The sequence below is a fragment of the Mus musculus genome, chromosome 14, assembly GCF_000001635.26.
Source record: "Mus musculus strain C57BL/6J chromosome 14, GRCm38.p6 C57BL/6J".
Lineage (NCBI taxonomy): Eukaryota > Metazoa > Chordata > Mammalia > Rodentia > Muridae > Mus > Mus musculus.
In genome coordinates this window covers 24750451-24773035 of record NC_000080.6, presented here as the reverse complement: position 1 = coordinate 24773035, position 22585 = coordinate 24750451, and the positions used below count along the sequence as shown (strand labels likewise).

The 22585-nt window shown below is 48.6% G+C and overlaps 1 long non-coding RNA gene across 3 annotated transcripts in view; it reads right to left on the bottom strand.

Annotated features, from left to right (window-relative positions):
* Window positions 1-326: 326 nt before the first annotated feature.
* The window catches only part of Gm31775, a 107578-nt gene continuing 85319 nt past the window's right edge, over window positions 327-22585 (bottom strand). For all 3 annotated transcript variants that reach the window (XR_383261.3, XR_874414.2, XR_874413.2), the window contains exon 3: window positions 327-506. This is a non-coding gene — a long non-coding RNA (predicted gene, 31775). The remainder of the gene's footprint in view (window positions 507-22585) is intronic.

Sequence of the window (22585 nt, the reverse complement as noted above, 5' to 3'; positions counted from 1 at the left end):
ACCAAAGAACCTTAAAAATAGCTGAGAATATAGCTCAGTGGTAGATCATTTGCCTAACATAGATTTAATTCCCAGTTTCACAGAAACTGCAAAGTGGTACTTGTTTTCTTTTGTTATCCATGATGCTCTGGGTCCTCTCTGGGTCCCGACTGGATACAAAGCTTGGCAGAGTTCAGGCAACTGTTTAAAGTGCTGCAGTGTTCGCATATAGCCTGTCAAACCTTCCTTGGCACACAGAGTCAGATGCCTCAGTGCTCAGTGCTGTGGGAAGAGCTACGACACTGTGTTTTTTCCAGAAACAGTGAGGACAAAAAAGACAACCCATGTCCAGAGTAGATCTGACGTTTATTCCAAGTATGTTTGCTCCAGAATCAGTTGACCTTGGATTTGAACCCACAGACAGGGAAAGGGACACATGCTCCTTAAAGAGGAATCCTAAAGATATCTTCTGTGCCCACAGCGGAGGGTGGAAGTGGTGAGGCCAGTTAAGATGTCCATGGAACAATCTAGGGAAATGACAACCTTAGATTAGGCTAAGAAGTAGGCTTCCAGGAGAGAAGTGGCCATTGCTCATGGAAAAAGTACCCTCAGACCTGTGACCTGTGCAGCAGGGGTGAGGCGCTAAGACCACAGTGGAGGCTCTTTGTTTCACTTCCCTGAGTGGAGAAAGCTCAGCTGGGCAGCAAGCCAGGTGTGGAAAGAGAAGATGAAGCCATTTTCTGTTGGGTGTAGCCCTCTGCTTAGAGCAGAGATGTTAGCAAGGTTCACACAAATCACACAAGGCTTTCTCCAGCTTCCGGAGCTCTGGGCGCCCCTTGTCAGGAACTGACTCCCAGTGGGAACTAACAGAGAAATAATGGCTAATATTTCATCAGCGTGGCAGGAAGATCATCCCATGTTTCTAGAAACATTAAAAAAGAGACTGAGGCTTTGGAGGGAGAACAGCCCTGATTCTCATTAGCAATTGCAAATAAGAGTGCCCAAACACTGCTTGCTCTATGAGGCTTTTGTTTGTCTGCAAGAAAGAAAGTACCTGTTTCAGAGCCAAGAGACCCTGAGCTAGCACTCAGGAGCCTGGTAGGACCCTGCTGCTCACTTGCTCCCTTAGAGTCTCTAAGCAGCTCAGCTTCTGAGTATGTTGGAGGAGGAGGCTGAGGGACTCTTCCATTCAGAGGTGGGCATGAGTCACTTTCTGCAGAACATGGAGTGTTCTGCCAACTCAAGAGCAGATTCACCAACATGGGAAGGGCGTGGATGATATGTCTTGCTATTTCTGTGGAGTGCTCTCTCAAGACCTGAGCCCACTACATTCCAGACTCTATCCTGGACCACAATGGCTAAGATTCACAGCAGCAGGCACTATTGTAAGCTATTTGTATTTAATCCTCACAATAGCTCCAGGATATGGATACTTCCATATGCCTGGTTTAGAGAGGAAGAAGGTAAGCTGAAAGGAGGCAGATTCAGTTGGCCGAGTGAATCCCACCGCCCATCTGCCCATCTGACTTCCTGCCTATCTTACTTTCCAACACTCTTACCCTCACCTTGTCCTGCCTCTTGAGACCTGTGAGTCTCCAAAGGTCTTTCACACACTCCCAGCTGAAGTTTGGGTGTAAGCCCAGAAAAGAACTGAGGTTCCCAAAGCCCCCAAAGACCTGGGTGCAAATCCTGCTGCTACCACTTGGGGACACACAGCCCTGAGCATCTTTTGGCTTACGTGGGTATTTTTTTCAATTGATTGTGTTCTAGCATGACTTGTGCAGAGAAAGAAGGTTGGTTGAGGAGAAGCCAGGCTCTGGGGTGGGCCAGATGCTCTCCCACCAGCCTCCTCTCTGGCCACTCACTAAAGGGATCCTCAGGCTCCTTGAAATACTCTGTTCCCCTCATGGGCTTTAGTCTTTGTCTCCCAGCCTCAGGCCACCTCTGCTAGGAAGCCCTCCATCATTCTATGCCTTGAGTGCTCCTCTCCAGGCATCCAGGGCTCTCTGGACCTGCCATCCATCTGGAAATACAGCACACAATGGCTACCCGATATTTCAGGGTATCACAACTTCTGCTGTCACTAAGGGTAGGAGGATGACGATGGTCAATTTCTTCAGCTTGCATTCAAAACATCCCCCTTCCCCAGTCTTCATGCTCTGGAGAAGCCTGTGACCTCATTTCTGTAACCTCCCCCATCCATTGTCCCTATGCACACACAGGACCTTTGTCCAAACCCACTTCCCAGCCCCCCACCCAGGGGCCAGGAGGGGGGGTACATTCTGAAATACAAGGATATTCTTGCCAAACTGCCCTGGGGACAGTCCTTGAAAGGGAGACCTGAGGCCAGGCAGAGGGGTCAGGTTACTAGAGAGATAATCTGATTATATCCAGTCAATGGGGGTGGGGGGTGGGGGTGGGGAGGGAGAACCAGAGCCTTGAGCCTGGAAAAACTGGAGAAATAAACCAACCAGGAAGCCCCAAGTGGGGACGGAATGCAGAAGCCAAAAGTCCTGAGTCGCCCTTTCCACTTCACCCTCATCCGAACCTCCAAACCTGGGGTCCCTAAACAGGCTACGATGCCTCTCAGAAGGCCAGTATCTTATTGTAAGCCAGGCTAGGCCCCTTCCTCCTTTCCCCAGGTCCTCCAAGGGATCCCATGTGAAGCTCAAGGGGAGGGCCAAGTCCTAAGCTCCCTGAGCAGTCTAAATGTGGCTTCTCTTTATCCCCTCTCCATACATCAAGCAGAGTAAAGTGGCCCCAGTGCTCTCTGGGGGGCTGGTGAGCACCCCCAGCCCGGCAGCAAGCAGCTGGCCTGTCAACCTGAGAGGGAAGCCGCCCCCAGGGAGGCTCCTAATTTAATCAGCTTCACAAATCAGCTCGATGGGCTTAATTGATCTCTTTCGCTCCTAATATTGTCGCTGTCACTGTCTGAGTTGTGTCTTCCCAGCTAGCCCTGTGCATCAGGCTCAGCTCAGACAGCTGGAGGGGGTGGGGAGGGTGCATCCGTCAGCCTGAGTCCCAGAGACACCTTCAAGGGATATGAACAGGAAACTGAGAAGGGCAAACAAAGCCAGAGACCTTCCTAGAGAACTAGGCTCCCATGGGTCACCTGTCTGGTGCCTCAGACACACACTTGAGGGCCCACTTGAGCTTCAGTTTTCTCATTTATAAAAAGCACAGTAATCTACCCTTTACAATTTATGTTCCCCACGTGTTTGCTCAATGTGTGTTCTAGGCATGGTGGTAGGTAGACCTAAGGAGCAATAGTAAGCGGAAACGAACCTGTCCTGACACCTGTTGGGCTAACAGATGTCCTCCCCCAGGGTGACACCCTCTGTGGAGCATACAGTGTAGAGAAGGCCACTGATGTTGACATGGTAAGCATATGAAACACTCAGGATATACAGAATGCAGTAGGCTGAAGAGGATAGCCCTGGTGCTAATGCAGTAGGCTGAAGAGGATGGCCCTGGTGCTGGGGGTCAGGGACAGGGGAGAGGGGAGGAAGGGCTTCCAGCTGAAGTGATGCTTAGCCAGAGATGGAAAAGAGAAAGAGAAAGCCCTTCCCAGACAAAAGCCTCTCTGAAGGCTGGCTCAAGCTGACCAGTATAGACAGAGGCTGAGTGTTCAGGGTACAGGTCAGACAAAGTCAGAGCAGGAACTTCTAGACCACTGGACTCCTACTTTGTCGGAGATACCCTCATGAGAACGGTGTTTATTGTCTCCCATGAAGCACACACTCTTTTTACCTGCATGTAAGTAATTTAAAAGATTGATGAGACAGTCACCCTTCCCACATTAAGTGTGACTATACATAACACACACAAGCACACCTACAGAGAGAGAGAGAGAGAGAGAGAGAGAGAGAGAGAGAGAGAGGGAGAGAGGGAGAGAGAGAGAGAGAGAGAGAGAGAGAGAGAGAGAGAGAGAGAGATATTCTAGCCTGTTCTCTTTCTTTAAGACTATGCAGGTCAGGAGCCACAGCATTGATTTCCAGTCCTTTGTATGTGTGTATGTGTATGTTTGGGGGGCGGGGGCGGGGGTGGTGGTGAAGGAATGGTATGTTCTGCTGGTTTTGCAGACACTATTTGGGAATCCTAATTGAACCTCAGAAGCCATGGGATACTTCGGTTCTGTTCTCTGGGGTGATCTAATGGCATTGTTGGTTGAAGTGTCACCTGACTGCTTCATGGGAGTCATTTGGAGAACAGGAATGGAGGCAAGGAGGCCCCAGGAGCAAGGCTGGAGGCCCCAGGAGCAAGGCTGGAGGCCACAGGAGGAAGGCTGGAGGCGGAGCTCATTTGGATTGACAGCTCTGTAAACTAAATGGGGTACCAGCTCAGATCCCATATCCTAAAATCTGAGATACAAGGCTATGTGTGGAAAGTTACACACCTGACCTCTCTTGCCAGGCTTCAGTACAAACACAGGCAGACTAACAGACTTAGTGAAATTGCTCCAATGCTACATATAGAGGCTATGCAAAACAGCAACTTTTATGTTTACATTTGATGCCAATCCCCAAGATGTCTCATTACATGTATGCAAACACTCCAGAAGCTGGGTGGAGGGGTCTGAATTCAAAAATATTTTTAGCCCCAAGAATTTGATATTAAGCTTGGAGAAGGAGTGGAAAATATGCCAATTAAAAACATGTGTTAGCCAGGTACGGCAGCTCATAATCCTAGAACTGGCTGAGATTGGAGAATTACTGTGAGCTCAAGGCCAGTTTGGGCCACAAAATAGGTTTCAAATCAACCCAGGTCAGCCTGCCACAAAACAGCAGCAGCAGCAGCAACAAAACCCAGCTCCCTCTCCAAATCTTCACCCAGGCAGCCCGCGTACAGATGCCAGCTGTGTAGCTGCCGAGATGGATTCTTGAGCTATTTCTGCTCAATATCTGAACTGCAAAGTGGATTCTAGGAGTCCTTTCCACCTACACTCTCCTAAAGCCATAGTCAAAGCAAAAAAAACAACAGCCCATATGCTCATCTGAGTGTTTGGCCCACAGCAAGTGCTCAACGTGTCAGAGTTACTAATATAAAGAGACCCATCAGAGCTCAGCCGCTCCTGGATGGTTCTCCCTGTGAGATCATGAGGGAGCAATGGCCTGATGACATCTGGTCCAGTAGGGGTTTCTAGAACCATAGTGGATTTCTTTTTATTTAAGTTGATTTTGAACTTGCTGAAGCTCTAAGGTTTTGTTTTGTTTTTGTGGCAATCGGAGAGACAAGGAATACCACAAAGTCACACCATGCAACAGACCTCACTCGAGAGATTTATTGGAAGGCAAGATGCGGATAGCCAAAACCCAAGTTTGTGCTCCAAACCCCCCATTAAAAAAAGCCAGGCATGGTGTCATATGCCATAATTCCAGGGCTGAGAAGGCAGGGAGAGAAAAGGCCCTGGGCTTGCTGGCCAGCCAGCCTCACTGAATTAGCAAGTTCTACAACAGTGAGAGACCTTGTCTCAAAAACAAGGTAGAACCATACCTGAGCTTGACCTCTTACCCCACTGCACCACCACGACTTACATGTGCGCACTCTCGAGGGTTCACACACGCACAAAACCTTTATCATGATAATGTGAGTCTCCAACACCAATCCCCATTGATAAATGTTTTAATGACAAATCAAGGTCACAGTACATGATTCTCAGTTGCTTACATTCCACAAAGTGAACGCCTTTGGCCCCAGAAATAAACTACAGAAAAATCCCTTTACAAAAAGTTTGTGAATTCACAGGGCTTAGAATAATGCAGCCTGTGGTGCGTGGAGAGTGTCTGCTAGCCCTCGTTCCTCTCTGCCCTGCTCTGCTCCTGTTCTAAAGCTGTAAATCTACCCTCATCAGGCAATGAAGACTGGATATATCCAAAATCTTCTCTGGGAGGACTCAGTACAGTGTTGTGGCCTTTGATGACCAAGGGAGGGGGCTATAGGCTGGACTTTACATCTACAGATTTGTACGATGGTAGCCAGAAAACTGTCCAACCTGGCAACCCTAGGGGCCCTCCAAGTTTGGTGAACATCTCTTGTCATAGTTAGTTTCATTAACTTGACACAAACCTAAACACATCTAGGAAGAGGGAAGCTCGACCAAGGAATTGCCTCCTTCCCATTGGCCCATGTATGTGTCTGAGGAGTATATTCTCGGTTAATGATTGATGTAGGAGGACTCAGCTCTCTGTAGGCAGAGCCATTCCTGGACAGTTTGGTCCTAGGTTGTTTAAGAAAGGTAGCAGAGCCACAAGACCAAGTCAATAAGGAGTGTTCCTCTGTGGTTTTTGTTCTAAAATCCTGTCCTAGCTTCCCTCAATGATGAGCCTTAAGCTAAATAAGCCCTCAATTTGCTTATCACAGAGGCAGAAAGAAAACTAAGATACCTCCTTACCACATTTTGCTGTACTGGATGATAAATGCCCATATGAAGAGTGGAGTACTTCAAGAAGAAGATATGTTCAATTCTTTCCAGAACAGAGATTAGAAATCCACCAAGTAGTTTCACAGAGGTGACACACCCTACACAAGGGTTCTTCAGGGTCTATAGGAGCTCATCTGACAGATAAGGAAGAAAGAACACTGCAGATGAAGAAGCTTGCGCAAAGGTTCAGAAGTCACGTGATAGTCAAAGTACCAACCTGACCCACAGCTCAGGACCGTGTGAGTTAAGGTACAGAGGGAAACTAAGGGCAGTGAACAGAGAGGTAAAAGGTCCAGCAGAGCCCAGCTCACTCAGTGGCACAGTAGAAAGATGAAAGAGAAAATAGAGACCAGAGCTCACATGAGGGAGTTTGTGGTATCCTGGAAAAAGTACAGCTTAAAGATGAAAGGCAGGAGTGCAGTAAAACCCACAAGCTGCTTTTTCTATGCTGTGACGTATATTTATCCTCCATTCCAGTGCTCGGGGCTTAGAGCATGTGGATAGCTGTGCATTCAGAGCAGAGATGAGGATGAAGATCACAGGGGCCTGTGAATAAAACAGACCCTCTGGAGTGGAAGTGATCTCGCTGTACTCAGAAGTATGTTTAGCAGAGTGGCTGGCAGAGATTCACACGGCAGGTGAATTTCTTAGTTATCTCTCCAGCCCTGGAAGACTCCCTCACTATTTTGTCTTGTGTTAGAATGGATTTGAGAAGTTGCCTCTGGGGTAGGGGGTGGGGGTGGGGATAGTAATCAAAATGTAAATACCACGGGAATAATAGGTTTGGCCTAATTATCAGCGATTACTCAGTTTGTCATTATTTCTGTACAATATATCCCAAAGTTCCAGAAAACAAATCAAAGAAACTACCACGGCCGATGCCATTAATAGAAGCAAAACACTTCAAGACGGGAATTTAATTTACTGGGTGAGTTCTTGAGGCACGTTTTTGTTGATGAATATTTATAAAAGTGGGTTAGGCTGGACCTGGTAATGATTGCGAAATATTTTAATGCTGTCCCCCTCATTAATTTACCTTTAATGAATGACTTGATAAAGCGTAGCTGTTTGTACGTAATGATTTCATTAATAGCTATGGCATATGCAAGCGTTTTGCACACATTTGAATGGCACCTGAATAAAATGATACCTTAAATTATACACTAAAAATAAGGTACATTTGTTGAAATGGACCAAACCCCAGCCTCTTTGTAGACAGGCTCAGGGAATTTGTTGCATTCCAAATAGCAGTGATGGAAAGAGGCTCGAGTGGCTCGGTTCTTCAGTTCCTTGGTTCTCCCTCAAAACTGGCCTGTAAACATAACTTGTTGACAGAGAATTGCAAGAAGATGTCCACTCTTGGCTGCCCTCATCCACTTTTTTTCATCTTTAAGAAATGTTTCCAGCTTCCCTTGGAATCAGAGTCCCAACGGAGTGTGCCCTATGATGTAGGCATGTATGTGCAGGATCAGGCAAAGGGAAAGGCAGGTGGGGCGGCTTTGTTGGGAACAGAGTCAGACAAGGGAAATACCCTATCTGTGAAGACTCCTGTGAACTGTGTTCTGCTTACTCTGCTCTTTGGTCCTCACCTGCTGCATAAACAGCCCAGATCCTATTGTCTTCAGGATGTCATGGCAACTTAAGCTTTGTTTAAACTGGTTTGAGAGAACAAGGAAGGTCCCTTCTGTTTAAAATGGATTCCCTTTGGCTGGCTTTGAGCTGGTGAGATGATTCGGAAGGGTAAAGCCATTTGTCACGCGAGCTTGGCACATTCAGTCCCTGGAACTCAGAGAAGAGAGAACTGACTCCCTAAAATTGTCCCTGTTCATGTGCACCCCCACCTGCAAAAATAAGTTTCCATTAAACTGGGTTCCTTTAGACTATCCCTAGGCTGCATCTGCATTCCCCCGGATGCTTCCCTGTATGTCTGTATCTTGAGTTTGCCTGTTATTTGTTGAATGTAAGAACCATGCTGCTTGTATTCTCTACAGTTGTCAGAGAGACAGGAGGGAGAGTGGGAGAGAGGGAGAGAGGGAGGGAGGGAGGGAGGAGGGAGGGAAGAAGGGAAGAAGGGAAGGAAGAAGGGAGGGAGGGAGAATGGGAGGAGGGAGGGAGGGACAGAGAGAGAGGGGATGGGGAGAGAGACTGATTCAATGAGATTTGAAACACAGAGCTAAACAGATCACAGGTTGGGATCAAGGTCATTGGTCCTTTGAGCAGCCATGTCCCCTGCTGCCATCCTCTGCCCTGTCCAAATCATCATGTCTCTCCCTGACCCGCGCCCGACGCATGTCGCTTCTCTGTTGCCTCTGATTACTCATTCCCTCCTGTCACCATGTGGGCAGTCCTGGGGTAAGCAAGGTGCTTGGGTAACAATGTGAACAATTTCTCTCAGCTGGTGTGCTATGACACACGACATTCCTGTGCTTCTCAATCTTTGAGATCCTTAGACACCGCTCCCCGACCCCTCAAATCTTGTTTACCTCAAAGGATTGTTTCATTAGATGCATTTTTCCCTGGGAGGAAACAGACTCCTTAGAACGAATGCTGACTGGAATTTCCAGAGCCAGGAAACAGCTGAGCTAAGTCTTCAGCACAGATCACTGGATACAGCTGGGTGACTCAGCCGCTCGGTAGATTACTCCTCCCAGAGATATTCCCAGTGTAAATGTATAATCCGGATGAAGGAATTATGCATGGTAAAGCATTTGACTCAAGGGCATGTAAACAGATGACCCTTGGCTATGGAAGGCCAGGTGAAGGAGCTGGCTCCAAGATTCAACAGAGAGGGCCAAGGGGACCTGGGTTCAAACTCCTCCTATTCCACTGACAAACCAGGCAGCCTTGAATCAGCCCTTCCCACATCCTGGACTTGTTTCCTAATATGGAAATGTGCCCGGCCATCCCATCCACCAGGGTTGGGAGGGGACTAGAACACATAACATGACGTCACTGTAAGGTACACCAAAAGAGAAGGGTCCAGTCACAGCTGGCCCTAGTAGGACAGGATGGCAAGGAGAGGCCCGGTCCTGGGCTCGTCCTACAGAGGAAGGGAAGGTGATGGTGATGGCAGTCTTGTTCCTGCTGCTCCTGCCCGGTCATCATGCCCAGCTGTGGGCATGATATTGTCCCCTCCCCTTAGGATAAGAGCCTGAATGGGAAGGGCTGGGTACCTGTATCTACCCAGCCGCCCTCATCTCTGAGTTGTCCCCCACCTCCGCAGGAAGATTTATGGAAAGATTAAGGGTCCTTTTTTTTCAATATCTATTAATATTCATAGCGGTCTTCACAGCCATCTGCTTTTAACGATTTTGTTTGCAAAGACCTGAGATTAAAATATGGCCTGCTAGTGCTCTGAAGCATCTGAACCGAGAGCGATAAAACAAAGGCCCTTTCAAGAGCTGCGAGCGGGCCTGTCACTCCACCTGCAGCCCAGAGACTAATGACTACCGGGAGGGAGGGGCAGCCAGGAAGGCTCCAGACCTGGCTGAGATCAGACCAGAGCCACAGCTCCCCTGCTCCCCTCAGGCTCAACAGGGTTAATTGAGGAGGGAGAGGAGCAGCCCCTGTTCCCTCCCAGGCACCTTGCACTTGATCCCTGGGGTAAGGGGGCTCCACCAGGGCAGGGGTGGGGTGGGGTGTTGTTTATGGCAGCCCAGGGGGACACAAGGCTCTGAAATCCTGGGATCAGCACCCTGGAGAGTGGCCTGTTGACACCGTGGTTGCCCAGAGACACAGACAGGGTTGGGGTGTTTGGGTCCAAAACCCTTCAGGATAGTATCCCCCTTTTATGTCTAAGAGGCCCTGTCTGATGCAGTCTGCAGCTCAGCTTCTGCAGGCAGCTACCTCTGTTCTTCTCTGCCTGTGACAGAAGCTCTTCTTGTCACCAATATCCCAGTTGTGCTTCATCTAGGTGGGCACAAGGGAGGGGCAAGCTGTGAGAAGGTACCAACCAGTGACTGTGCTGACCATTCCCTTCACAACCACAGGGGGTGCCATTCCTGGGCTCCGCCATGGTTGAGAGCAGCTCAGGATTTTTTCTGTTTCAGTTTGGTATGGTCCTGAGAAGCCCTGTCTGTCCTACATGGCTGAAGATGCCTTCTCTGGGGAAGGTGACACACAGCAGAATTCTAGTCCCTGTTCCTGGGACTGGTACCTGCATTCTCAGTGAAGGTAATGTCAGATTCCTGATGCAGGCACCTAGATGCAGGTGGTACCCATTGGTCTGCCCTGCCTCTTCCTTGGGTCAACCAGACATCTTAGTCCCTACCTGAGACTTTGCATATTAGGTTCCATCCTTGAAATAGTCAAGGCCACCAGCTTTATTTCCTGACCATGAACCGCACCCTCTGTCACTGGGAAGAGCCCTTCTATGAATCATCTGGAGCCCTGACATCTACTCCTTGCTACCCTTCTCTAGGTAAGGCGCACCAGGCCTGCGACAACTTCTATAAGGACCCCCAGAATAAAACCCCAATCCTTTTTCCCTTCAAAGTGGGCCACGCCCAATCTCCCCCACGCCATACCCGAGCCTGTCACTCATGGGATATGCATACATGCCACCCCTGAAGTATGCCCCTATGCTTTTGCAATTGTCACTTTCTCATCCTACAATCTATGATCCTTCTCCTTTACCCATCAAGACCCCCAAATCAAGGACCATCTCCTCCATGAAGCCTTCCAGTGAGTGCCAGGTCGACACCAGCAGACACTAGCCTCTCTGAATGCCTCTCAGTAACAGCAGCGTCTGAGGGATACTCGAGGGCATGCAGTGCAGAGTGAGTGCTTTACCCAACGTTACACGATTGTCCTGTGATGCTACTGCATTCTAACCTGACAACTCTGGCTCCATAGCCTGTGTTCTGCCTCACTCCCTTCCCCACCTGTGCTACCCACGAGCCTGCACCATAAACATCACTGCTGTGCCACAGTTGATGGTGGAAACAGACTACTGTCTAACTGTGTTGCTTTCCTGGTGCCCTGGGTATCTATGTCCCCAGCATTCAACTGGCACCAAAAGGGCCTGGGAGGTATTCCTAAGGATGCAGAGAAGAAAAGGGGAGTGGGTGAGGGGCTGTGCCGGTGAGTTGTGAGGGTGCCTGTGACTGAAGTCGGTGAAGGGTTTGCATAAACCAACATGCATGTGCAAGTGCATGTGTGGATGTGCACACGTGTGTGTTCACGTCCTCAGTCTTCTGAGCCCGAGTCAGCTCTCAGCCGCATGAATAGTTAAAGCCCTTAAACCGGTGCCGCTTCGTCACCGATATTTTTACAAAGTTGTCACAGAGAAATATCATTTTTCTTCCTCCTTTATTTCATTTTCTTTGGGATATAGTAATTAACAAAAGCCGTTAGATGCCAGCAAAACTGTTTCTTTTGAAGTTTCTACATGGCTGTCATCTGGGAGATAAAGGCAGATTATTCAATCTTGACATTCTAATTGTGGATGCCAGATAAAAGCCTGGATTAGACACTTCACAGTCCTACTCAGGGGAGGGGGAGAGGAACAGGAGAGGGGCCATACTGGGCCATGTGGGCTGGAACAGGAGGGGCCTCCACCCAGAGGGTCATGGACCCTGGCCACACAGTGTGGCTTCTCTCATTTAGAGTCAGACATCTCCAATTTGCACAGTGTTAGAGGGGAGAGAGGCAGGTTCCTACTGAAGGAGGACAATCCAGGATTCAAGTCATGGTTCCCTCTTCCAGGCAGCCTCCCCCTCATTTCACTGCAGCTCATATGATAGACACTCCCTCCCTGTGGTCTGGGCCTGTAAAAGGGAGGAGAGGACCAGTGGATGGAGCAAATCCTTGCTTGCTAAGAGTCTGCCCGAGCTATCCACTAATAGTACCACCTTGTGGGCAGTGTGAGCTGCCAGCCAGGGAGGGTGTGGACTGAAAAAGGCCCAGCTGTGCCAAGCATGAAGGCAGCCATTCAGGAGATGCAGAGAGGATAGCATTCAGGCACTATGAAAACTACATTTACTCCTAAGAGTAGAGCTTCTACAATGCAGAGGTAGTGTTGTCCGATTTCTCAGATCTATTCTGGATAAGACTACATGTGACCTTAAAATTCAGCTTGTCCTGAGCAGCCATAGGCCAACACATGATCGTCATCCTTCATGAATCCCACCTACTGACGATAACACCACAAGGGACTGTGCCAATCAGGCTCCAGCAAGGACTACTAATCCACTCTGGATATTTTAAGCAGGAAATTTAATACAAGGATTGATGGAGCAGAGGGTGGAAGAACACAAGACAGTTCCTGGCTCAGCACCAGCCAAGTCCTGAGACCTGGTCTGCTTAGAGGCAAGCATAGCCACTCCATTGCTGAGTGACGAAAACACCGTCCCTCTCTCTGCCCTGTGGCAGGTGGGTAGGCAGGGAAGTGCCCTTCTCAGGGCCTCAAATCAAGAGAAGCCAACTGGCAACCTCAGTATTTCTCAGGAGCTATGAACACTGCCCGAGACAGAAAGAGTCAGAGATGGGGTGATGTTAAGTCTCCCTATCTCCCATGCAAAATTCCACTTTGCTTCAGGGGGGTCGCAAGCTTAATTGAACTACACCCTGAAAACAGAGTCCCTGAACCACTCTCTGAGACACAGGTGCAGGGGTGAGGTAAGGAGAGGTTCTGAGGTCTGGGGGCAAATTGACCAAGCACTCTTGCCAGCCTTAGAACTTCATCAACTGAATTGCATGGGTTCTGCAAAAGACTGCATCAGGCCTGCCTTCCCTCTGCAGTCGAGGCTATCCCTGCAGTCGAGGCTATCCCTTGCAGGCCTAGATGCTCCTCTCCTGAGCCGGTTCCCACTGGATCTATCCAAGGCACAGACAATACCAGATTTGTGCTCCATGCTCTAGATCAGTGTACCTGTTTTATGGAGAAAGAAACTGAGCCCAAATCAAGAAGAAAAGATCAGCCCAAGTTAAAAAAAAGTCATAGGAAGCCAGAGTCCAAGTGCTAAACTGATTAACAAGGAGGAAGGAGTAAGACTGTCCATCAGACCATTGAGAAAAAGCTCCCGTATCCACCTCCACTTATCAGGAAAGACAGAAGTGGTGATGACAGGGACAAGAAGAACAAGACCTGAGCTACTCGCACGTGGCACTGCTACTTCATTGCTGTGTGACCATGACAAGGTTTTCTCAGTGCACTGTGGAAGGAGGGAAGGTTTGACTGGACAACACCTGGAAGGTTCCCCACACTGCCAGGCTGAGATTCTGTTTCCTGGACAGAGATGGGAGAAATCCATCCCTCCAGAAGGCAGTCGAGGGCAAGGAGATTCCTTAGAAAGGGAAGTTGAGGGGGGAGACACTGGGAAACATAAATCTGCTGGCGAGGCTCTCTCAGAAAGGGTTTTAATTAATTGTTTTTATACGACATAAGAGCGACTCATTACTGAACAGCTTTGATTTGTGACACCTGCATTATAGATGATTTTTAAATTAACATTTCCCCAATAAAAGGTGTCAGTAGAGAGCTGAAGGCGCCCAGAGAAATATAAAAGGGTAATAGTATGAAAATACAAACAAACACCAGCCCAGCCTGACAAAGGGGGCTGCTTAATCAATTTTACAATTAATTAAGTCTGACTGGGAGAGCTGGGACCCTAGAGGCAGTTCAAGGGACCAGGTTGAGTCCCGGGTACCAAATGCTCCACCCAGGAAAGCATTTGGGGTTGAGAGAGAGTCGTGGTGTGGATGCAGGGTGTGTTGCCCCTGCCCGGCCTCCTGTTAAGGGAACCGGAACTGGGGGAGCATATTTCCTCTCCTTGTTGTGCTGAATTCATTGTGCATTAGTTTGCTAAGTCTTTATAGAGTGACACTGTGTTCCAGGCTACAAGAGCTATCTGGTCAAATGAGAGGCCAAGGGCCTGCTTGTCTGGTCTAAGAAGAATGAAGGGCAAAGTGACAGAAAAAACAAAAAACAAACAAACAAACAAACAAAAACAAAACTAAAAGACAAGAGATAGATTTCAGAGGTGTCTGCAAAATGTAATTAAGTATTTGGAGTTTTTTTCCCCAAGGCCTCCAGTGAAGAGTGGCTGGTAAGAGGTCCATTTGATAAGGTCTACAGCTTAGATAGCTGTGGAAGAGGTTATCCATTGGAGGAGGGACGGAGGGAGGAGGGGAGGAGGGGAGGAGGGATGGAGGGAAGGAAGAGCAGTTGCCTAAGTGAAGCTAGTATGGCAACTGAGTTTAGAGGGGTGGATGTAGCAAAGCAGGGGACACTGGAGAGATCTAAAAAGCAGATCTGGCCCATACCCCTTGTTTTGACCTCAGAAACCAACTCATAAAGGAATTAGTTATAGGGCCTCCAGAGAGAGCCAGGGGTGCAGGGTATCAAGATAGGACTGGGAGTGTTTTTGCAGGCAATATGGTTTGGGTGGAGCTACTAGGAATGGTCTCTCCTAGAAAGTAGCATTGGAAAACCTAAAGTACCTAGAGCTAGCCATACCAACTCAGGGAGTGGTTTCCTGGGAAGTTACTAAGTCACTGCAAGGGCAAAAGATTGGAAAGAGCAACAGGAGCATAGAACTGCCTGCCTGCCCCCTATTCTGTTTTGTCTTTTGTTTTCCTCTTTGGCTAGGGTGTGTGTGTGGGGGGGGGGTCACTTTGGCAGCAGAAGCCCTGGAATGTGGAAAGAATTTCCCAGCCCCTACTGCAAACTTCCAGGCTCTTTCCAGTCTGTCTGGGAGATATGGCCACAGCGGGGACCTTGTCTCCAACTAATGGTGGCAGCAATTTCCCTTTATCACTAAATCTCTCTCTAAATCCCAGGGGGACTCAAGGTACTCCAGGCAGAAGGGGTCACCATCTATCCAACCACTCCAAGGAGCCATGGGGCTGACCTGATGCTGTCTGTCTCCCACTAAGAGCTGCTTAGTTTCCCAGCTTGCGGTTCCCTTCTCACTGTGCCCACCACATCTTCATCTCCTCCTGAAAAGACAATGGTGCTCTCCTACCATCTTCTAGATGTCCACACACCCTGGCCACTGTGACTGGAGGGATCCTTCTAAACTGATACACACACACACACACACACACACACACACACACACACACACACACACACACACAAACCTTGTACAGCTGCCAGGACCAGGCTTGGCGGCTTCCCTTGTCCCCAAGCAAAAGCCAAACTTTGTCACCATGCTGGAATCCAGCCCCTGCCTCCCTCATTCTGCCAACTTCTGTGCCTCACTGTCCAGACTCACCAGATTCATGGCACCTCTCTCATCCATCTTCCTTCACACCTGCATTCCCCAGCCCATCCCCCACTGTTGTCTGGACCCTTTCTAGCCTACACTCCCTTCCTCAGTTCATCAACCCTAAGGCTTTTGAGATTATTTAATACACGTGTTTGCCCTGAGTTGCAAGCTCTGATGATTTGGGAATCTTGTTTTGATTGCTTTGTGTCTCCAGGGTCTGGTAAGCAGACTTGTAGACTGAATGTGTAAAGCATAAACAAGTGGATGGAAGGATGCACAGATGTCATGTAACACAACACATCTCACACATAATAGGAGTTAATGAGGTCAGCAGGACATCTTAGATCACAGAATGTATTTTACTGAAAATCCACTCGATCAAGACAGACATCAGAACATCTTTGGTGCAATAATGGGAACGTGTCTGCGTCACAGAGTCCATGGGGATGGGGGCAGGTGTCTACAAAGAATGTCTGCACAGACTTGGCCTACTTTGATAATATCCTCTCCATGTCATTACAGGGCCCAAGAAGACACAGCTATTGACCAGGGCTTCTGGCTGAACTATCTGAGTGCTTTGGGTCCCTTTGCCTGACACGTTGGTTTTACCAGCTGCTCTTGCAACAGAGTGGCAGACGATACTTTTGAGATAAAAGGGAGCTGGTACAGTAGCCAGGGTGAGTGTGCCTTCAGGTGAGTGATGAGACCTGGAATTCTGAGAATATTAAGTGAGCTAGTATTGACCACTGGGCAATGAGTGGGGATGTGTTTGTGTTTGTGTGTACATGTGTGAGACCCATTCAAAGGGCTCAGGGTAGAAACTGGGTAAGGGTGAAGGTCAAGGTTTCTAGAACAGCTGCTATAGGAAGTCTATAATATTCAGCAACCTTCAAGAAGAGTAAAAAGGTTGGAGTTGAGATCAAGTGCAAACATGACTGCCAAGGAAAGGGAGAGATGTCTGCCTGGCAAAACCTAGCAAGGCACCAGAGAGGAAGTGAGCTTGTCTGGAGGGAGAGGGATGTTCAAAGAGCAGGAGCTGCCCAGTGAGGCTATCATTGCCTCCCTTTCCTCTGAGAAAGCTTCCAGCTTCTTTTTGGCCATTTAGAATGAGTGTCACTCAGGACCAGGCCCAGCATTAAACCCATCCATCTCCCACATGAGGAGCCAGAGATCCAGAGGGAGGAAGAGGCCATCCTGTGCCCCCCTTGAACAATGCTTCAAAGTGGGTGTCTCTCCATAAGCAGCACAAGCAGTTGACTTCCTTATCCACCATATACTGGATGGGAGGACAGAGACCCAGAAGGGTCAAAGGCCTTACAGACATCCCACAGGGCCAGACAGAAATGGAACTCAAAGCAACACGGCTCTGACTCGGAGTCTACACACGTAGGTGAGTTTGCTATCTTTGGTTCTGATTATTCTAAGGCACAGATGAATAACTGGCAGCTGATGCTAAAAATACATGTTGTGAGGTTGATTGACAGCCCAAGCTCGATGATGTACAAACACGGAATGATTCTATTTCTCTCAATAACTGATACTGGCTCCGCTCCGTGAATGCTTATCCCACAGGCTGCCAGTTGACAGGGAAGGGAAGAGAGTATATTTGCCGATAGTGACATCGTCACCCACTCTGATGATTTCCTCATCCCATTCCTCTTTGCAGAAATCACCTTTGAATTATTAAAAAGTGCCAACTGTCCAGTTCAAAGCCGCCTCCTGCGTAGCTCCTGCTGGAAGTGGCAATGGGAGATGGAGCATTCTGCTCCAGTGACTAGACACTCTGCTGTGAAGGACTAGACATGACTCTGCAGGCTGCCAGCACTTGTCTGCTGACATTGCCCACCAGTGTCCTAGCCTGGCTGGTCCCCAGTACTGGACAGATCACCTGCCAGCTTCTTATGTGACATTGTAAAAGACATTCAAGTCCTGAGCAGACATCTTCTCTGGACCTTCTGTAATCTGAGACTACCCTCCCATCGAGGTGTAGAGTCTTCCTCTCCTTTCTGGTGCTGAATAGGGATGGTTCATGGTGGTTCCTACCTGGTGACCTCTGCCTTTCTCATTGTAGAAAGAAAGATGCAGGAGGCACCTTGCTTCTGTTAAAACACCTCTCTCTTAGCAAGCCCTACAGTGATTATTGAAGAGATACTTATGGCCAGACTAAGGCCACCCTCCAGAGCATGGCCAAGAATCTAAAAGCTACAGTCATCATCCAGCTCCAGACCCTGTCTAGTTTTTGATTGACCCAGGAATTAAGAATGACTTTTACATATTTTGCTACTTGAAAAAATACCTCTAGACAGGAAAGAACCCAATCACACCCATTCACCCATGCATTCCTAGTGGCTCTTTCCCAACCTGCCATTATTAATAAGAAATTTTATTTTCTATCTGAACTTTTACTGACAGCCTTTGCCAACCTTAAATAAAAACTACATTTCCCAGCCTGCCTTGCATCTAGGCAGACCACGTGCTCTGAAGCATGGTACTGCAAGGGATGCTGAGTCTATTTTCTTTGGTCTACTGGAAGAGTAGTATGTAGTCTTAACCACTGAGCCATCTTTCCAGCCCCTCATTTCTACTTCTTCTGTGCTCTCTTCATTCTTGGAAGAGCCAAGAAGCCTGAACATTGACATCATAACAAGCTCCCAAGGTTTCAAGACTGTGGCCCAGGGGACTCAGTCACAGAATGAAGGAAATACAGCATTTCCTGGCTAGCTCTGTATCTGTGAGAAGAAAGGTGTGCTTGTTAGTTTTTTCAACTTGACACAACCTAAATTAACCTGGAAGAAAGAAACTCACTGAGAAATTACATCTATTAGATTGCCCTAGGAACATACCTGTGGGGCATATTCTTGATTAATGAATGATGGGAGAGGACCCAGACTACTGAGAGTGGTGCCACCCATAGGCAGGTAGTCTTGGGTGGTATAAAAAGCAAACCTAGGGCCTGGAGAGATGGCTCACTAGTTATGCACACTGGCTGCTCTTTCAGAGGACCTGGGTTCAATTTCTAGCACCCACTTGGCAGCCTACAACTGTCTGTAACTCCAATTCCAGGGATCTGATACCCTTGAAGACAGATATATAGGCAAAACACCAGTTTGCATAAAATAAAAATAAATAAATCACTACAGGAGAGAAGGAAGGAAAGAAGGAGGGGAGGAAGGGAGGGTGGAAGAAGCAAAGCAAGTCATGGAAACCAAGCCAGGAAGCAATGTTCTTCCATTCCTCTGCTTCAGTTCCTGCCTCTGTGTTCCTGCCATGGCTTCTCTCAGTGATGGACTGTAATCTGCAAACTAAATAAACGAACCTTCAGGTTGCTTTTGGTCAGCAACAGAAACCAAACTAGGACAGAAGGCAACCTTGATGCTCTAAGCCACTGAGTTATCTAGCACCCTGTCCTTACCCTGAGTGATGGAGATGCCCATGCACAGCAAGACACCATTTCTAGAATGTTCTTCCTGTCAACCCCAGTGGTCCTACTGAAGGCCACTGTCCTTGTATAAAGGGGACAGCTTAACAGATGGGGGCGTGAGCTCCCTTAACTCAGCGGTTTCCTCAACAGCTGACGAAGGGATGCTTAAGCCAGAGTTTCTTTGCAGGGAAGAGATACTCAAAGGGAAGAGGCAGATGCAGTGAAAAACAGATCTTCACAGAATCCCAGGAGAGGCCAGGGTGGCTGGGTGATGCGAGGTTATCCCCTGAGCAGGCTAGCAGAGCTGTTCTATGAGGACCAGGGTCTCTCTCACATCATCAGAGAACCTTGTGATCCTCTTTTCTCTGCCAGCTAGTTCCCTCTGTCAGCTCACCAAACTATCCCCACTCTAGACTCAGCTTCTTCCCCACCTTTCTCTAGACAGAAAGCAAAAAGACCAGCTGTGCTGTGAAATCACACTACCCACATTATATGGTGGACAGCCTTTGCCTCAAACGTCCACTCTGGATTGCTCCACTAGGGTCTGGGGGACCCAACAGCTGTCCACACATGTACTGGAAACAGTGTCCCTTCGCCAGGAAATTATCCTCTCTAAAGGCTCAGGACCTCCGTGAAGAAGAATGTGGAGTCTGGGCTGGAACACTGGGTTCATCTCCACATCCCAGTGCTGTGACCACAGCAAGTTAGAACATTCATTTCTGTTTTTATGAAATCAGAATCAGTAGCAATGCTCACCTCCCAGGGCTGTCAAAGAGAAGATGGATTAATACAGGAGGGCACTGAGCAGCAGCCTCTGGCAAACAGGAAGTCTTCAGAGAAGGTCAGCGATGAATTAGCATAATGATCATGCCTTTGCTGTGAAGCCACAATACGTACCCAACAGATGATTCAGGCCCACCTGAAAAAGGATGGTACTCTTCCCAGATGGGTTCCTAAGGTGTCCAGGGGACTCAAGGGCCACTGTCCATTGACGATTCCCATCCATTCAAGATGTATTCTTTATACTTGTGGAACCTCCAAATTCGGTGGTCCACAGAACCTCTACAGGAATCCGTATGTCTGAAGCTCCAAAAGAGTCAGCAGGTCACCCTGACACATTCATTTTAGGGATTAACCTCATCAATGTGAGAAACCCTGAGAGTCTACTGATAAGTCCCTCCCCTTTTAAAGCAGGCATGCTGCAGACAGAGGCTTGGATCTCTGGGGTAAGGTAGACTGAACTCTCCAACAAAGAGAGAGAGAAAGAGAGACAGAGAGAGAGAGACAGAGACAGAGAGATAGACAGAGACACAGAGAAAGAGACAGAGAGAGACAGAGAGACACAGAGAGAGACAGAGAGAGACAGAGAGAGAGACAGAGACAGAGAGATAGACAGAGACAGAGAGACACAGACAGACAGAGAGAGACAGAGAGAGAGAGAGAGAGACAAAGACAAAGAGAATGATGCCGACAAAGATGGAAGAGCCATAGAAAGGGCAATGGGGCAGCTCCACCTTAACATCACACTCAGTGTGTAGAGGACACTCCCACACACTTAGTCAAACCTTCCTAGCATGCCGTTCAAACATCTCAGCCTCCGTTCAAACATCTCAGCCTCCGTTTAGCAAGCAGAACACTGGCCCACAGCACCCTAGGTTTTCCTCCCAGCTCTGCCTCCCTGACCTTTGTGATCTTGACATCAGTCCCTGCCTCAACCACAGCAGCCACCTCTGGTAGTCCAGGAGATGCCAAGGATGTCTCCACTCTAGTCCGTCATTGGTTCTTTGCTTCTGCTTTGTTCCTGGGCAGACCCCAAGTGCTAGGCACCCTGTGCCTTCCATGCCAGCCTGGGACCAGCACATTTCACTTTCCAATTTATTGTGTGCTTTAGAGTCATGGAAAAAAAATAAAACTATTATTCTCAAAACCCCAGTCAGTCTCTTAATGACTAGCGCACTAATTAGGAGCAGCTGTTAATGAAGTGTGCAGGTACAAGCCTAGCCTCATCAATTAATCCATACATGCTCCTGGGCTGCAGTAATATTTAAAGGGGAAATCAATACCTGGCAGCCGGGCCTGGGGAGGTCAGTCCAGTTGGGCGGGGTAGATGGGGCATTTCAAGGTACTTACAGATGAAATCGCTCATGCCTGGGTCCAGCACTCCAGGGAGCGGGGGCAAGGGCAGCTCTGGATGGGCATAAGAATGCTGTGTGCCTGCGGTGAGCCAGGAGACGTTGGTGGGCACGGGAAAGGGCATCTGCTGCTCTCCCCCAGTCCCAGCCGACAGGGCTCCAGGCCAAGCCAGAGGACACCCAGAGCCACCATTCATCTCCAGGCCTTTGCCACCACATCCTATCCCCAATTCTACACATTCTTTCAGACTTCAATGCATGGTGATCACTTATACCCCCTTTTGGCAGATGTGGGGGTCAAGTCTGCAAGTGAAATGTGGACCTGTCAAAATGGGTGGGAGTGACAACTACTCCCTTAGCCCGTGCCGGCCAACCGGATGCCCCTGGCTGCAGCCTGGCACGGCCCAGTGGGGTAGGAGTCATCATTCCTGGATCACGAGGTGCTGAAAGCACCCGGACACTGAGAAGTGACATTTGCTGGTCATTAGCTAGACTGCTGCTCCAAGCCATGCTGCCAAAGCGCACACACTCAGCGCACCCAGACTTCTGAAACACTGTGCACCCCAAGATTCCATGTGATTTCCAGTGTGTGGAGGAGTCACTCTTGTATCCATCTCCTGTTGCTGCTGTAACAAAGTACCCCACCCTTAGAGGCTGAACATAATAGTAAACTTATCAGTTGTAGACGCCAGTCGGCCATGAATCCCACTGCGCTAAAAATAAAGATGCTGTGGGGCTGCCTTTCTTCTGGGAGCTCTAGGGGGAACCTGTCCTGTTGGTCCCTGAAAACAGTTTCTACAGACACCCCCACCCCACATGCAGTCCTTGGCTTCTGACCCCTTTACTCCATTTTTAAGCCAGTACTCAAACTACTCAGACCTCTGCTTCCATTCCTATCTCCCCCTCCCTGACTTTTCTTCTGCTTCTGTATATTAACAGACAACATGAGGCCCACAGAGATAATCCAGGGCCATGCGCTGTTATAAGACACTTTATCCCAACTGCAAAGACCCATTTGCTATGGAAAATGACACAGAACAAGTTCCAAAACCTAAGACATGACTATTGTGAGAGGAGAGCACCTCTAAGCCTACTGTTATCTCCTTCACCTTTTATTTCTCCCCCTGGAGCTACCTGTATCCCCCTCACCCCAACAAACACCTGTCTCAGTAGCCATGGGAATGAAGAAGCCAAACAGGAAATCAGCAGTAGCAAAAGGGAACCTTTTAGCCCAGTGATGGTAGTGAGCACCTTTGATCCCAGCACCTGGGAGGCAAAGGCAGAGGCAGGGGGATCTCTGTGAGTTTGAGGCCAGCCTGATTTATAGAGCAAGTTCTAGGGCAGTCAGAGCAACATAGTGAAATCCTGTTTCAAAAGGGGGGGGGGCGGCAGCAACTTTTCTTCTTCACTTACACAAACA